At 51.4% G+C, this 14,345-nt stretch overlaps 1 non-coding gene across 1 annotated transcript; it reads left to right on the top strand.

Annotated features, from left to right (window-relative positions):
- The first annotated feature begins 1,755 nt into the window (after positions 1–1,755).
- Positions 1,756–1,837, top strand: TRNAS-GCU (transfer RNA serine (anticodon GCU)). Its single transcript has one exon. It is a non-coding gene; the product is annotated as a tRNA-Ser (tRNA).
- The last annotated feature ends 12,508 nt before the right edge of the window (positions 1,838–14,345 follow it).

The following is a 14,345-nucleotide window of genomic DNA, read 5'->3' as shown; positions in this document are numbered from 1 at the left end:
TACAGTGCGCTGTTCGAGTCATCCTGGTATTACAATGTTTGGTTTATTTTTTTAAAATGTTTTCTTTACTTCCCTCTCCTGTTTAGATTCAGAGCCTTTAAGGTCAGAAGGGACCATCGTGATCATCTGGTTCGACCTCCTGCACCTTGCAGGCCAAAGGACCCCACCCACACACTCCTGTAATAGACCCCTAACCTCTGCTTGAGTTACTGACATCCTGAAATCATGGATTAAAGCTGTCAAGTTACAGAGAATCCACCATTTACACTGGTTTAAACCTGCAAGTGACCCATGCCCCATGCTGCAGAGGAAGGCGAAAACCCCCAGGATCTCTGCCAATCTACCCGTGGGGAAAACTCCTTCCCAATCCCAAATATGGCCATCAGTGAGACCCTGAGCATGCAGACAAGACGCACCGGGCAGACACCTGGGAAAGAATTCTCTGCAGTAACTCTGAGCCCTCCCCACCTATTATAGACTTATAGACTTTAAGGTCAGAAGGGACCAATATGGTCATCTAGTCTGACCTCCCGCATGATGCAGGCCACATAAGCTGACCCACCCACAACAGAATCTTCCAGCCTGCAACCCCTGCCCTATGCTGCGGAGGAAGGCGAAAAACCTCCAGGGCCTCTGCCAATCTACCCTGGAGGAAAATTCCTTCCCGACCCCAAATATGGCGATCAGCAGAACCCCGAGCATACAGGCAAGATTCTACTGTCCCATCTCCGGCCGTTGGAGATATTTGCTGCTAGCAATCACAGATCGGCCACATGCCGTTACAGGCAGTCCCATCACACCACCCCGTCCATAAACTTATCAAGCTCAGTCTTGAAGCCAATTCTGTTTTTTGCCCCCACTGCTCCCCTTGGGAGGTTGTTCCAGAACTTCACTCCTCCGGTGGTTAGAAATCTTCACCTAATTTCAAGGTTAAACTTGTTGATGGGCAGTTTATATCCATTAGTTCATTACTAGTGGGGGCATGTGATAGTGTGGGGGAGGGAGGGAGAAAGACTGGAGAACTGACAGTGAGAGCCAGAGAGATTCCCTGTTCCCCGATCACCCATCTCTGGGAGGAACCAGTTGGAATTGCCCTTGGGAAGCTGCCACTAATAACTCAGGTGTAAAATCATTATTCCGTTGGAATCAGATTAAAGACTCCTCACACCCGGTGTCAGAGTCATCGACATGGCTCATTCCTGGGATGTCACCGGCCACAGCAATGCAATGAGTGGAACCAAATCCCTTTCCAGAGCCCAGGCACACACAGAAATTCTGGGGCTTTTCGTCCCTAGGCTTCTGGCGCCATCGTCGGGCCCCTTGGTTTCACTCCTTTCTGTTCAAACCTTTAGCTTTCTGCACAGAAATGTTAATTCCCTGGGAGAGACTCGGGAGCGTTTCTCTGTTTTGTGTTATTAAGGATTGAAATGTTCCCCAGGTTCCTCGGTGCCCTGTGCTGGCCTTGACTCATCTAGGGAGGATAACAACATTTCATTGCACTCATGTGATTTGTAAACCAGCACCAGCCCAAACTGGTCCTTTTGGCAAAGCCGCCCCATCATGCTGCGTAGCTAGGTGGAGTAGGCAGGTCTGTGCAAACTCGGTCTGTTCCTGAAGTCTTTCCCCCCGGCTCATCACTAGATGTGAGGGGGGAGCTCACTCAGACCCTGCTTACACTTAGTATTTAAAAACTCCTTATTGGCCCTACCTCTGCTGGCCTTAGATTTCTCCTCCTGTCCTTTACTTGACAGCTCAGATGAGGTGGCTGAGTGGTTAAGGTGATGGACTGCTAATGGATTATGCTTTGCATGCGTGGGTTCAAATCCTATCCTTATCAGAGGTCTTCTCTCTTCCTTTACAAACAACCATCTTCCCCTTTGGTACAATCACAGACCAAACCATTTTGCTTCCTGCAAACAAAAGCAATCTCAGGAACTCAGACCCCCCGCTTAAAATAAAATGTCTAAATACCAGATTTCTAAAAGAATTCTCTAGTCCTGGATTTCTTAGCTTTTATCTCAAAAGGTGACATCCTCATCATCTCCCGTCCCCAATCTCCCTCCTTCAGTCCCATCACCCCCCCATCCCCGTCTGCCCCTATCTCCCCCCTCAGTCCCGTCTCCCCCATCTTCCCCCTTTCCCCCCGGTCCCGTCTCCCCCCCCATCCCATGTCCCCCCATCTCTCCCCTTCCCCCCCGGTCCCCTGTCCCCCCGGGCTGGGGGCTCTGAGCTCGTTCCCTTCAGGCTCCGGCCCAGGGGCTGCCCCTCCCCCCTGGGCAGGGCGGAGCTAATGACGGGCCCCGCCCCCAGCGCAGACCCCGGGAGAGGGGGAGGGGCAGGCCCCGCGTGGGGCGGACACGCTCCTGCCGGGAGGAGGGCTCGGGCCTGGTTCACCCCCTGCCGGGGAGGGCCCCGCACTCCCCGCGGCCGGAGCGTGGCGGGGCCGTGAGCGGCAGGAGGGGCCCGGAGCGGGGGAGAAGGGGGGATAAGGGGCGGGGCTGTGGAGAACCCCACCCCCAACGGGGGGGTCAGCGCTGCCTCCCAGCCCCGCTCGCGCCGCGCTCCAACGGCCGCAACCGTCACGTGTCTCCTCCCCCCTCGCGGCGCCCCACGGGGTGCGTCACTTCCGAGCCGCTGCGGGGGGAGCTGGTAAGAGCCGAGTTGGGAGGGGCGCGCGGCCTGGGCCCGAGACCCCCCCAGCCCTGGGCCAGGCCGGAAGCTGGGGCGGGGGGTCCCGGTGCGGCCTCCGTAGCGATGGGGGGGATCAGTGGGGGGGGGTTGAACTGTCAGGGGGCGGGAAATTCCCAGGGGAGAAAAGTGTGTGTGTGTGTGTGTCTGTAATTGTGTGAATGTGTGTGTGAGAGAGAAAGAGTGTGTGTCTGTGTGTGGGTCTGGGTGTCTGTGGGTGTGGGTCTCTGGGTGGGTCTGGGTGTCTGTGGGTGGGTCTGGGTGTCTGTGGGTGTGGGTCTCTGGGTGGGTCTGGGTGTCTGTGGGTGGGTCTGGGTGTCTGTGGGTCTGGGTCTCTGGGTGTGTGTGTGGGTCTCTGGGTGGGTCTGGGTGTCTGTGGGTGTGTGTCTGTGGGTGGGTCTGGGTGTCTGTGGGTGTGGGTCTCTGGGTGGGTCTGGGTGTCTGTGGGTGGGTGTGGGTCTGGGTGTGTGTGGGTCTCTGGGTGGGTCTGGGTGTCTGTGGGTGTGTGTCTGTGTGTGGGTCTGGGTGTCTGTGGGTGTGGGTCTCTGGGTGGGTCTGGGTGTCTGTGGGTGGGTCTGGGTGTCTGTGGGTGTGGGTCTCTGGGTGGGTCTGGGTGTCTGTGGGTGTGGGTCTCTGGGTGGGTCTGGGTGTCTGTGGGTGTGTGTCTGTGTGTGGGTCTGGGTGTCTGTGGGTGTGGGTCTCTGGGTGGGTCTGGGTGTCTGTGGGTGTGGGTCTCTGGGTGGGTCTGGGTGTCTGTGGGTGGGTCTGGGTGTCTGTGGGTGTGTGTCTGTGTGTGGGTCTGGGTGTCTGTGGGTGTGGGTCTCTGGGTGGGTCTGGGTGTCTGTGGGTGTGTGTCTGTGTGTGGGTCTGGGTGTCTGTGGGTGTGGGTCTCTGGGTGGGTCTGTGTGTGGGTCTACTTAACTCCTGCTCCTCCCCCCAGCCCTGATTTTGCCCCTCCGCCCCTCTCCTAACACGGCCTCCAGCTGCTTCACCCTCCCCCCTCCATTTCCGCCCCCGGCTCAGACTCTGGCCACCCCCTGCTCTGTGTGTGTGTGTGTGTGTGTGTGTGTGTGTGTGTGTGTGTGTCTGCTTAACTCCTGCTCCTCCCCCTCAGCCCCTCTCCTAACCCTGCGTCCAGCTGCTTGACCCTCCTGATGAGTCCATTTCCGCCCCCCCCACCCCCGCTCCGATTTCCCCCTTTTTGCCCCTGTCAATAGCAGCCACAGACTCTGATGGCAAGGAAGGGCAGGGGCTTCAGCAGATGTTACTGAGCATGCTCAGTGCCGGGTAAGTGGCGAGCACTTTACTACACTACACCTGGCCCGTCACCTGTCACTTTCGGGGGGGGGGAGCTCAGGGCCCGAGGGGGAGCTGGTAAGAACCGAGCGGGGGACTGGGCCGGGCCCTCCCTACCGAGATCCCCCCAGCCCTTGGCCAGGCCGGAAGCTGGGGCGGGGCGGTGGGTCCCGGTGCAGCCTCCGTAGTGATGGGGGACAGAGGGGGGGTTGAACCGTCTCTGGGGGGCCGGGAAATCCCTGGGGGAGAGTGTCTGTGTGTCTGTGTCTCTATGTGTGTGTGTCTCTGTGTGTTGCACCTGCCCATCCCCCACTGCTGCCCCCTTCCCTGCTCCAGGGTCCTTCCAGCTTCCCCTCCCTGGCCCCCTTCAAACTGCCCCCATGTGAATGGGGGGGGGGGGAACCGTCACTGTTTGTGTGTGTTGGACAGTCACATAAAATCCCTCAAACTGCCCCCTTCCCCTTCCCCTCATTTCATAGCCACAGAAAATCCCCCCCTCCCCCCGGTCTGGGGGTTTGTCTCTCCTGTTATCAAATGCGGAGTTTGTGACCCGTTTTTCCCACAACTCTCAAAGATGGATATAAAATATCCTAAAATCCCCCCTCCCCCACCCCCGGCCACTTTCTCTCTCGTTGTCTACTTCTACTTGAATGGGCCCTGAGTGTTGTGCCCTGTCTCGCTAATGATAAAACACGAACCACAGCTCAGATTTACCCCTTTGCTCTGATTCTTCAGCGTGACTAGACATTTATTGCAAATGTTGCCTCTTTTCTCTCTGTTCATTTATCAAATAGTGTTGGTGTCATGGAGTCCCTGGGCGATGCTCTGGCACTGCTCCGGCACTGCTCCTACGGAGCCCGGAAGGACTCTGGTGAAGTCTCCTCTCTCAGAGCAGACTGTCTCCAGGGCAAGAAGCTTACACGCCTTCCACCTTCCTGGGTCTGACCTCGGATCATTCAGCATCCTCTGCCCCACCGTGCGCTTCCCACAGCAAGTCCGCCCAGGCGGGGTCCTGGGGAAGCCAGAGGGTCCTGCACGCACCCCCACTTCGCAGTCAGACGTGACTCTCAGCCAGCCGGGAAAACAGAGGTTTATTAGATGACAGGAACATGGCCTAAAACAGAACTGGTAGGTACAGAGAACAGGACCCCTCAGCCGGGTCCATTTTGGGGGGCAGTGAGCCAGACAACCACGTCTGCACCTCACTCCACATCCCCAGCCAGCCCCAAACTGACTCACCCTCCAGCCCCTCCTCCTCTGGGCTTTGTCTCTTTCCCGGGCCAGGAGGTCACCTGATCTCTTTGTTCTCCTACACCTTTAGCTATCACCTTGCAGGGGGGAAGGGCTCAGGCCATTTATGTGCACTGACCCTTTGCTCTGCAACAATCACACCCCCTGATTCCCACCACCTAGAGACTTAAGAACTGCATAGGGGAAACTAAGGCACCCCTACAGTATTCAGAGGAAACATTGAGAACAGTCCCACTTCGTCACAGTTGGGAAATACACTCAGATTTTACCTGTGATCAACAACTGACATATGCTGTGGAGTGTAGGTTTTTTGGGGTTGGGTTGTTTTTTCCCCCTGAATTGCCTGACATTATGTTGTGGTGGGGATTTTTCTCTATGTTATATCTTTATATGTATATATTGCATAGCATCCTAGAAATGTAGGGCTGAACAGGGCCTCAAGCTGTCATCAAGTCCAGCTCTCTCTGCTGAGGCAGGACCCAGTATATGTAGATTATCTCTGACAGAGGTTTGTCCTACCTGTTCTTAAAAACTTCCAGGGAAAGAGACTCCACAGTCACCCTTGTAAGACTATTCCAGAGCTGAACTACCTGAGCTCTGCGTACACCCACACAGATTTTAGTGGTGAGCAGCTCTGGAGAGAGGAGACCCTAGTGAGTGGGCAGCTGGGTAAATAGACTAAAGTTGGGAGGAGAAACATTGACGTGTCCAAGGTCACCCAGGCTGTCCGTGACAGAGCTAGACATAGATCCCAGTTCTAGGGCTGTTTTGGGTACTGAAGGTCTCTGCCACGCTGGTGTTTTAGGCATTGGTGCAAACCCTTAGTATAGACAGAATTTACACTAGTGCACTCTGATTGGCACTGGTGCACCCTGTCCCCGTTTGAAGGCTTGGGGTGGGGGGAACAGTAACCTCAGTGAGGCCTGGGGCTGGCTGACCAGTGCAGCTGGTAACGGAGGGGCAGCAGTGAGTGCTGGAGGTATGAGCCAGGAGCACAGCCCCACAGGACTGGACACCGACTTCCCCTGACCCAGGACACCCACCCCCAGCTGTGTGCAGGGACGGCAGCTGAGCTGCCCTGCCAAGACAACCTGTGCATCCGTGGACAAACCACCGCTTCCTGCAGCCTAATACAGTGGGGTCTGGGGACTTCTCCAAGCTGTGGGTGACGGGGCTCTGGAGTTACCGGGGTCTGTTCCTGGCTCTGTCACTGACCTGCTTGGTGACCTGGGGGAAGTCACAGCCCCTCTGTGTTTTCCTCCTACCCACTGTCTACTTGGATTGGGATCTCTTTGGGGCAAGGACTGTCCCTCTCTCTCTGTGCAGTGCCCAGCACAATGGCGGTGCTGATCTCAGTCAGGTTCTCTCCCATGCGCCCTGATCTCTGGCGCCCTGATCTCCATCAGTGTCTGTGCAACGCAAGGCACAGTTTATAGACTCTCAGACTTTAGGGCCAGAAGGGACCATCATGATCATCTCGTCTGATGTCCTGCCCTTCTCTGCACCTGTTCCATTTTGAATTCATCCTTCTTAAACATGGGAGACCAGAATGGCTTAAAGTATTTCAGATGAGGTCTCATTAGTGCCTTGTATAACAGTACTAACCCTTCCCTGTGTCTACGGAAATATCTCGCCTCATGCATCCTAGGACTGCATTCACCTATTTCACGGCCACATCACATTGGCAGCTCATAATTATCCTGTGATCAACCAATACACCGAGGACTTTCTCCTCCTCTGTCACTTCCAACTGATAAGTCCCCAGCTCATTGCAAAAATTCTTGTCGTTAGTCCCTAAGTGCATAACTTTGCACTATTAATTTTCATCCCATTTCTATTACTACAGCTTTCAAGGTCATGCAGATCTTCTTGGATGATATTCCTGTCCTCCTCCATGTTGGCAATCCCTCCCAGCTTTGTGTCGCACTCCCAGTTTTTGCGCCAAGGTCACTAATAAAAATGCTGAATAAGATTGGTCCCAAGACTGATCTCTGGTAAACAGGGGGAAAATACACAGAAGTGCCTCTACCCAGTCCTGTTGACTTCTTGTCCCAACCCCCCATGAGTTCTGGCCTCTTGGTCAACTTGGCTCCCAGTCCCACATCAGCTGTGACCTCTCCCAGCCTAACCCATTTCTACTGCACTTCTTCATCCCCCTCGTCCAGGCAGGGGATTGGTGCTGCAACCCATAAGGCACCTGCGTTAATCACTGTCTCACATACTGGGGCTATTTCGATTTCAGGGAACAATTTGCCGGATGATGAAGAAGTTTGGCAGCATGTGACCTCCAGAAGGAGAAAGAGGAGCGTCCGTGTACCAGCAATGGAGATACAGGTGAGCAATCCTTTCCATGTTCTCTCTACAGGTACTAATGCGGAGAGTGGAGTAGATGACCCATCTGAGGGAAGGGAGCGGAAGGAGACTCCACCGATTGGAAGGCAAAAGATGCACTGTCCTAGGGATGGGGGTTCCACGACCACCACTCCCAAGAGGAGGAGGAGGGTGGTGGTGGTTGGGGACTCCCTCCTCAGGGGGACTGAGTCATCTATCTGCCGCCCCGACCGGGAAAACCGAGAGGTCTGCTGCTTGCCAGGAGCTAGGATACACGATGTGACGGAGAGACTGCCGAGACTCATCAAGCCCTCGGATCGCTACCCCTTCCTGCTTCTCCACGTGGGCACCAATGATACTGCCAAGAATGACCTTGAGTGGATCACTGCAGACTACGTGGCTCTGGGAAGAAGGATAAAGGAGTTTGAGGTGCAAGTGGTGGTCTCGTCTATCCTCCCTGTGCAAGGAAAAGGCCTGGGTAGAGACCGTTGAATCGTGGAAGTCAACGAATGGCTACGCAGGTGGTGTCGGAGAGAAGGCTTTGGATTCTTCGACCATGGGATGGTGTTCCAAGAAGGAGGAGTGCTGGGCAGGGACGGGCTCCACCTAACGAAGAGAGGGAAGAGCATCTTCGCCAGCAGGCTGGCTAACCTAGTGAGGAGGGCTTTAAACTAGGTTCACCGGGGGAAGGAGACCAAAGCCCTGAGGTAAGTGGGGAAATGGGATCTTGGGAGGAAGCACAAGCAGGAGAGCGCAAGAGGGGAGGACTCCTGTCTCATACTGAGAAAGAGGGACAATCGATGAGTTATCTTAAGTGCCTATACACAAATGCAAGAAGCCTGGGAAACAAGCAGGGAGAACTGGAAGTCCTGGCACAGTCAGGGAACTATGATGCGATTGGAATAACAGAGACTTGGTGGGATAACTCACATGACTGGAGTACTATCATGGATGGATATAAACTGTTCAGGAAGGACAGGCAGGGCAGAAAAGGTGGGGGAGTTGCATTGTATGTAAGAGAGGAGTATGACTGCTCAGAGCTCCGGTATGAAACTGCAGAAAAACCTGAGTGTCTCTGGATAAAGTTGAGAAGTGTGAGCAACAAGGGTGATGTCATGGTCGGAGTCTGCTATAGACCACCAGGGGGATGAGGTGGACAAGGCTTTCTTCTGGCAACTAGCAGAAGTTGCTAGATTGCAGGCCCTGGTTCTCATGGGAGACTTTAATCACCCTGATATCTGCTGGGAGAGCAATACAGCGGTGCACAGACAATCCAGGAAGTTTTTGGAAAGTGTAGGGGACAATTTCCTGGTGCAAGTGCTGGAGGAACCAACTAGGGGCAGAGCTTTTCTTGACCTGCTGCTCACAAACAGGGAAGAATTAGTAGGGGAAGCAAAAGTGGATGGGAACCTGGGAGGCAGTGACCATGAGATGGTCAAGTTAAGGATCCTGACACAAGGAAGAAAGGAGAGCAGCAGAATACGGACCCTGGACTTCAGAAAAGCAGACTTTGACTCCCTCAGGGAACAGATGGGCAGGATCCCCTGGGAGAATAACATGAAGAGCAAAGGGGTCCAGGAGAGCTGGCTGTATTTTAAAGAATCCTTATTGCGGTTGCAGGAACAAACCATCCCGATGTGTAGAAAGAATAGTAAATATGGCAGGCGACCAGCTTGGCTAAACAGTGAAATCCTTGCTGATCTTAAATGCAAAAAAGAAGCTTACAAGAAGTGGAAGATTGGACAAATGACCAGGGAGGAGTATAAAAATATTGCTCAGGCATGCAGGAGTGAAATCAGGAAGGCCAAATCACACTTGGAGTTGCAGCTAGCAAGAGATGTTAAGAGTAACAAGAAGGGTTTCTTCAGGTATGTTAGCAACAAGAAGAAAGTCAAGGAAAGTGTGGGCCCCTTACTGAATGAGGGAGGCAACCTAGTGACAGAGGATGTGGAAAAAGCTAATGTACTCAATGATTTTTTTGCCTCTGTCTTCACAAACAAGGTCAGCTCCCAGACTGCTGCACTGGGCAGCACAATATAGGGAGAAGGTGACCAGCCCTCTGTGGAGAAAGAAGTGGTTCGGGACTATTTAGAAAAACTGGACATGCACAAGTCCATGGGGCCGGATGCGCTGCATTCGAGGGTGCTAAAGGAGTTGGCGGATGAGATTGCAGAGCCATTAGCCATTATTTTTGAAAACTCATGGCGATCGGGGGAGGTCCCAGATGACTGGAAAAAGGCTAATGTAGTGCCCATCTTTAAAAAAGGGAAGAAGGAGGATCTGGGGAACTACAGGCCAGTCAGCCTCACCTCAGTCCCTGGAAAAATCATGGAGCAGGTCCTCAAGGAATCAATTATGAAACACTTAGAGGAGAGGAAAGTGATCAGGAACAGTCAGCATGGATTCACCAAGGGGAAGTCGTGCCTGACTAACCTAATTGCCTTCTATGATGAGATAACTGGCTCTGTGGATGAGGGGAAAGCAGTGGATGTGTTATTCCTTGACTTTAGCAAAGCTTTTGATACGGTCTCCCACAGTATTCTTGCTGCCAAGTTAAAGAAGTATGGGCTGGATGAATGGACTGTAAGGTGGATAGAAAGCTGGCTAGATCGTCGGGCTCAACGGGTAGTGATCAATGGCTCCATGTCTAGTTGGCAGCCGGTTTCAAGCGGAGTGCCCCAAGGGTCGGTCCTGGGGCCGGTTTTGTTTAATATTTTTATTAATGATCTGGAGGATGGAGTGGACTGCACTCTCAGCAAGTTTGCCGATGACACTAAACTAGGAGGCGTGGTAGATACACTAGAGGGTAGGGATCGGATACAGAGGGACCTAGACGAATTAGAGGATTGGGCCAAAAGAAACCTGATGAGGTTCAACAAGGACAAGTGCAGAGTCCTGCACTTAGGACGGAAGAATCCCATGCACAGTTACAGACTAGGGACCGAATGGCTAGGTAGCAGTTCTGCAGAAAAGGACCTAGGGGTCACAGTGGACGAGAAGCTGGATATGAGTCAACAGTGTGCTCTTGTTGCCAAGAAGGCTAACGGCATTTTGGGCTGTATAAGTAGGGGTATTGCCAGCAGATCGAGGGACGTGATCGTTCCCCTTTATTCGACATTGGTGAGGCCTCATCTGGAGTACTGTGTCCAGTTTTGGGCCCCACACTACAAGAAGGATGTGGAAAAATTGGAAAGAGTCCAGCAGAGGGCAACAAAAATGATTAGGGGCCTGGAGCGCATGACTTATGAGGAGAGGCTGAGGGAACTGGGATTGTTTAGTCTCCAGAAGAGAAGAATGAGGGGGGATTTGATAGCAGCCTACAACTACCTGAAAGGGGGTTCCAAAGAGGATGGAACTCGGCTGTTCTCAATGGTGGCAGATGACAGAACGAGGAGCAATGGTCTCAAGTTGCAGTGGGGGAGGTCTAGGTTGGATATTAGGAAACACTATTTCACTAGGAGGGTGGTGAAGCACTGGAACGCGTTACCTAGGGAGGTGGTGGAGTCTCCTTCCTTGGAGGTTTTTAAGGCCCGGCTTGACAAAGCCCTGGCTGGGATGATTTAGTTGGGAATTGGTCCTGCTTTGAGCAGGGGGTTGGAATAGATGACCTCCTGAGGTCCCTTCCAACCCTGATATTCTATGATTCTATGAGTTACTGACTCTGGGAGGTGGGAGAGAGGAGAGGCTGAGAGGGAGTTTGCTCCCCACACTCTGTAGAGCCATGTTCAACCGTGGTAGCCTCCATGTTACCTCATCCTCCACCCTCCCCTATGTGTCTCTGCTCATGTGTCAGTGTGTCACCTTCTGATCATAATGCCTCTGGCCTCAGCAGAGCTCCCAGACAGGAGCTGCATCACAATGGGGTTATGGTACTGAGAGTAAAATACATCACAACGAGGGTGTAATTATCCTCAAAGCAAGCATTACAGTCCAGGAAGTGAAAGAATTGAAGTACTTCATTACTTAAAAGTACGCATGAAAGGATTGGATTTTTATTAATAAATTGTAATAAATGTTGATTTCACTTTACACACACATGAAAAATTATGTATATAGGTAAAATACAGAAATGCTTCTGGAGAAAGGTGAGTTTGATTTACAGATATTTACACTGTATATTTTGCTCGTGACTTTGACAATTTGTGTTTGAACAGTTATAAAGATTTGGCTTTTTGAATCTCAACATTTACTGTAATTAAATAATTCTTGTCTGACGACCCCCATAACTTCCAAAAGGTCTGAACATTGAAATTGTAAACATTAAAAAAGGGCTTAAAAATAAATATCAAAATCATCTATTGAAATGAAAAGAAAGAAATAGACAAAATGAATTTTGCCAAACCCACCAAACAGCAATCGCAATATGCTAGGGGATGGAAATTCACAGCTAAGACACCCAACCTTAATTCTGCCCCGTAGTGACACCAGGCAATCGCCATAGGGCTATGAATAAGGCATTTTACTGTATAAAGACCCAGATTTGATTATACCAATTTGTAAAGACACATGAGATCTTTCCCTCAGGGTATCACCTTCAATGGGTTGTTTCTCTTATTGGTAATTCCCAGAAGTCAATAGATAAATAATGTTCTATCAGTTATGAAGTGGCTGTTTCAGATTTCTGGGGAGTGTCTATAATTTTGCACTAGGGGCCAGGTCCTTGGAGAGACGAAGCCTTGGTTTCATTTTAACTTGTGCATGTTCAGCAGCTGCCAGAATTTGGTTCAAAGTATTTCCATGTTTCCCTGGCCTGTTCTTAAAAGTGCTGCTATAGAAAGTGGGGAAGGGCAGGAACTCACTGCAGAATCAGTAGCTGAGTCCCTTAGATATTTATAGCCCATCGGAAGAAGGACGGGGATTGGTGGGTGTCTGGGGATTTAATAATTAACACACAAATATCATTCTTAATGAACTTTCATCTTCTAATTCCCATAACCCACTAATTATCCCTGGCTGCCCCAGGGAGTCTGGGGGAGGAAGTACTAGTAACCTCCTTTGGCCAGTGTGGAACTTAAGGCACAAGGATCTTTCACATCCCAGGGTGGGGAAGGACCCTCTGGGGCTGGCTGCAGTCTCCTCTTGCTGCTGAGAGAGGAATGGGGTGGTCCCTCATAGAGAACACATACACACCCATGGGCAGGTGGGAAATGTAGTTTCTTCCAGGGAATTGAAACTGTTTGGTTTAGAGTCCTGAGCTCTGTCTTTCTGTTTGTCTCCTTCTGCCACTTTCAGATCTCTTGGAGAGACAAGGTGGGTGAGATGATTTACTTTAGAACCAATTAAAAATTCCTCTCTTTGATATCCTGGGACCATCATGGTTACAACTCTTTTCCCTTTGTACCACCTCCCCCTCAGCCGAGACTGTCCCATGTGATGGGGAAATAAGGGTTCAGTCCTGTCACTGGATTGGGTCTTGCCAGCACTAACGGGAGTGAAAGCCTGTGTGCATTAATGACAGCAGCAGCTCTGGGACTCGGAGACATAGGGAGAAGAGATGGGAGTGAGCAGGTTATGTTTGTGCAGAGTGTGAGTTACTCATGCAGGAATTCTGTGCCACTGCGTACGCGCAGAATTCACATCCAGCGCAGAATTTCTTTTTTTTTGCATGAAGAAAATACATTCTGCCCGAGAAGTGCTGCAGTTCTGCCTTTCACCCACCAGAGGCCCCTGCGGCAGCAGAACAGCCAGCAGCCAGCTGGGTTCATCCTGGTGGGAAATTGTTGCCCTGAGCTGTACCCCAAATGGGAAGAGAGTTAGTGGGTGCAACTTGGGAGAGTCCTGAGACATGGCTGCCCCTGGGGGTGGGGACAGGGTGGTCATTCTCTACTCGCAACAGGGTGTGGAAGGGGCACAGGAGGAGCAAGTGTCCCCTGTGGAGACTGCCCAGCCCCAGGTTACCCAGTCCCAGCCGCTTCTGCCCCCCACCATACCCCAAACCTCTTCACCCCTCAGCTGCCAGTCTTCCCTCACTGCTACCCCTTCCTGACTGGCAGAGAACCTTTAACTCTAGCCCCTTCTCTTTGCTTCTGAAAGTTGCCTTGCCCAGGGCTTTGCTGCCTGTGTGAATGGCAGGTAGGGATGGGGAGCCATCACTTTCTGGGTATTGTATCCTATGGGACTAACCTGCTTGCTTGCATATATATATCTTTTCTTATAGTTTAAGTATTTGATTTATTGTAATAGGTTTATAGATTTATATTAAAGTAAGTTTTGCTGCAATGCAAGAGACCTACAGGCCATATCCTGTATGTTAAGCTAAGACAAAGTTAGCATATGTATATTAAGAACTTTTTACCTTGAAAATAAAGTTGTCCTATATCTTGTTACCTAAATAGATAAGTACCCACGCCTATGTCTTTTAGCTAGACCAATAGACAATGGCGAATGGCATGGGGGGGGGGGTTCAATTTGTACCCACAGACTTAACAGGTACACCACAAAGAAACTTATGTGCGTATGTACATGTCATCAATACTCACAAACATACTAGCCTATGGAGTAAGTGTAGCCTAACATTTTGTGTGTGAGGAATGAAATTTGGGCATAGGAGGAAGGATTTCTGGCACTTGTGCCCTAAAGAGGTGACCCACCTCACTAGAGTATTCTATTTCTACTCTATCCCTATTCGTCTTCTATTCTAGCTACTAAGACTACTACTATTCGTAGGCTATTCTTGTTCTTCTTAAACTTTAAGTTTCAAGGGAACTAGGCTAAGCTTGGTTTCCCTAAGTTTTATTCTTAGTTTGTTTATTAGGTTTTGATTTTCAGTTCAAGTTAGT

The sequence above is a fragment of the Emys orbicularis genome, chromosome 15, assembly GCF_028017835.1.
Source record: "Emys orbicularis isolate rEmyOrb1 chromosome 15, rEmyOrb1.hap1, whole genome shotgun sequence".
Taxonomy (NCBI): Eukaryota; Metazoa; Chordata; order Testudines; family Emydidae; genus Emys; species Emys orbicularis.
Note: the sequence above shows the minus strand (reverse complement) of the source record. Positions and strands in the feature narration are given on the sequence as shown.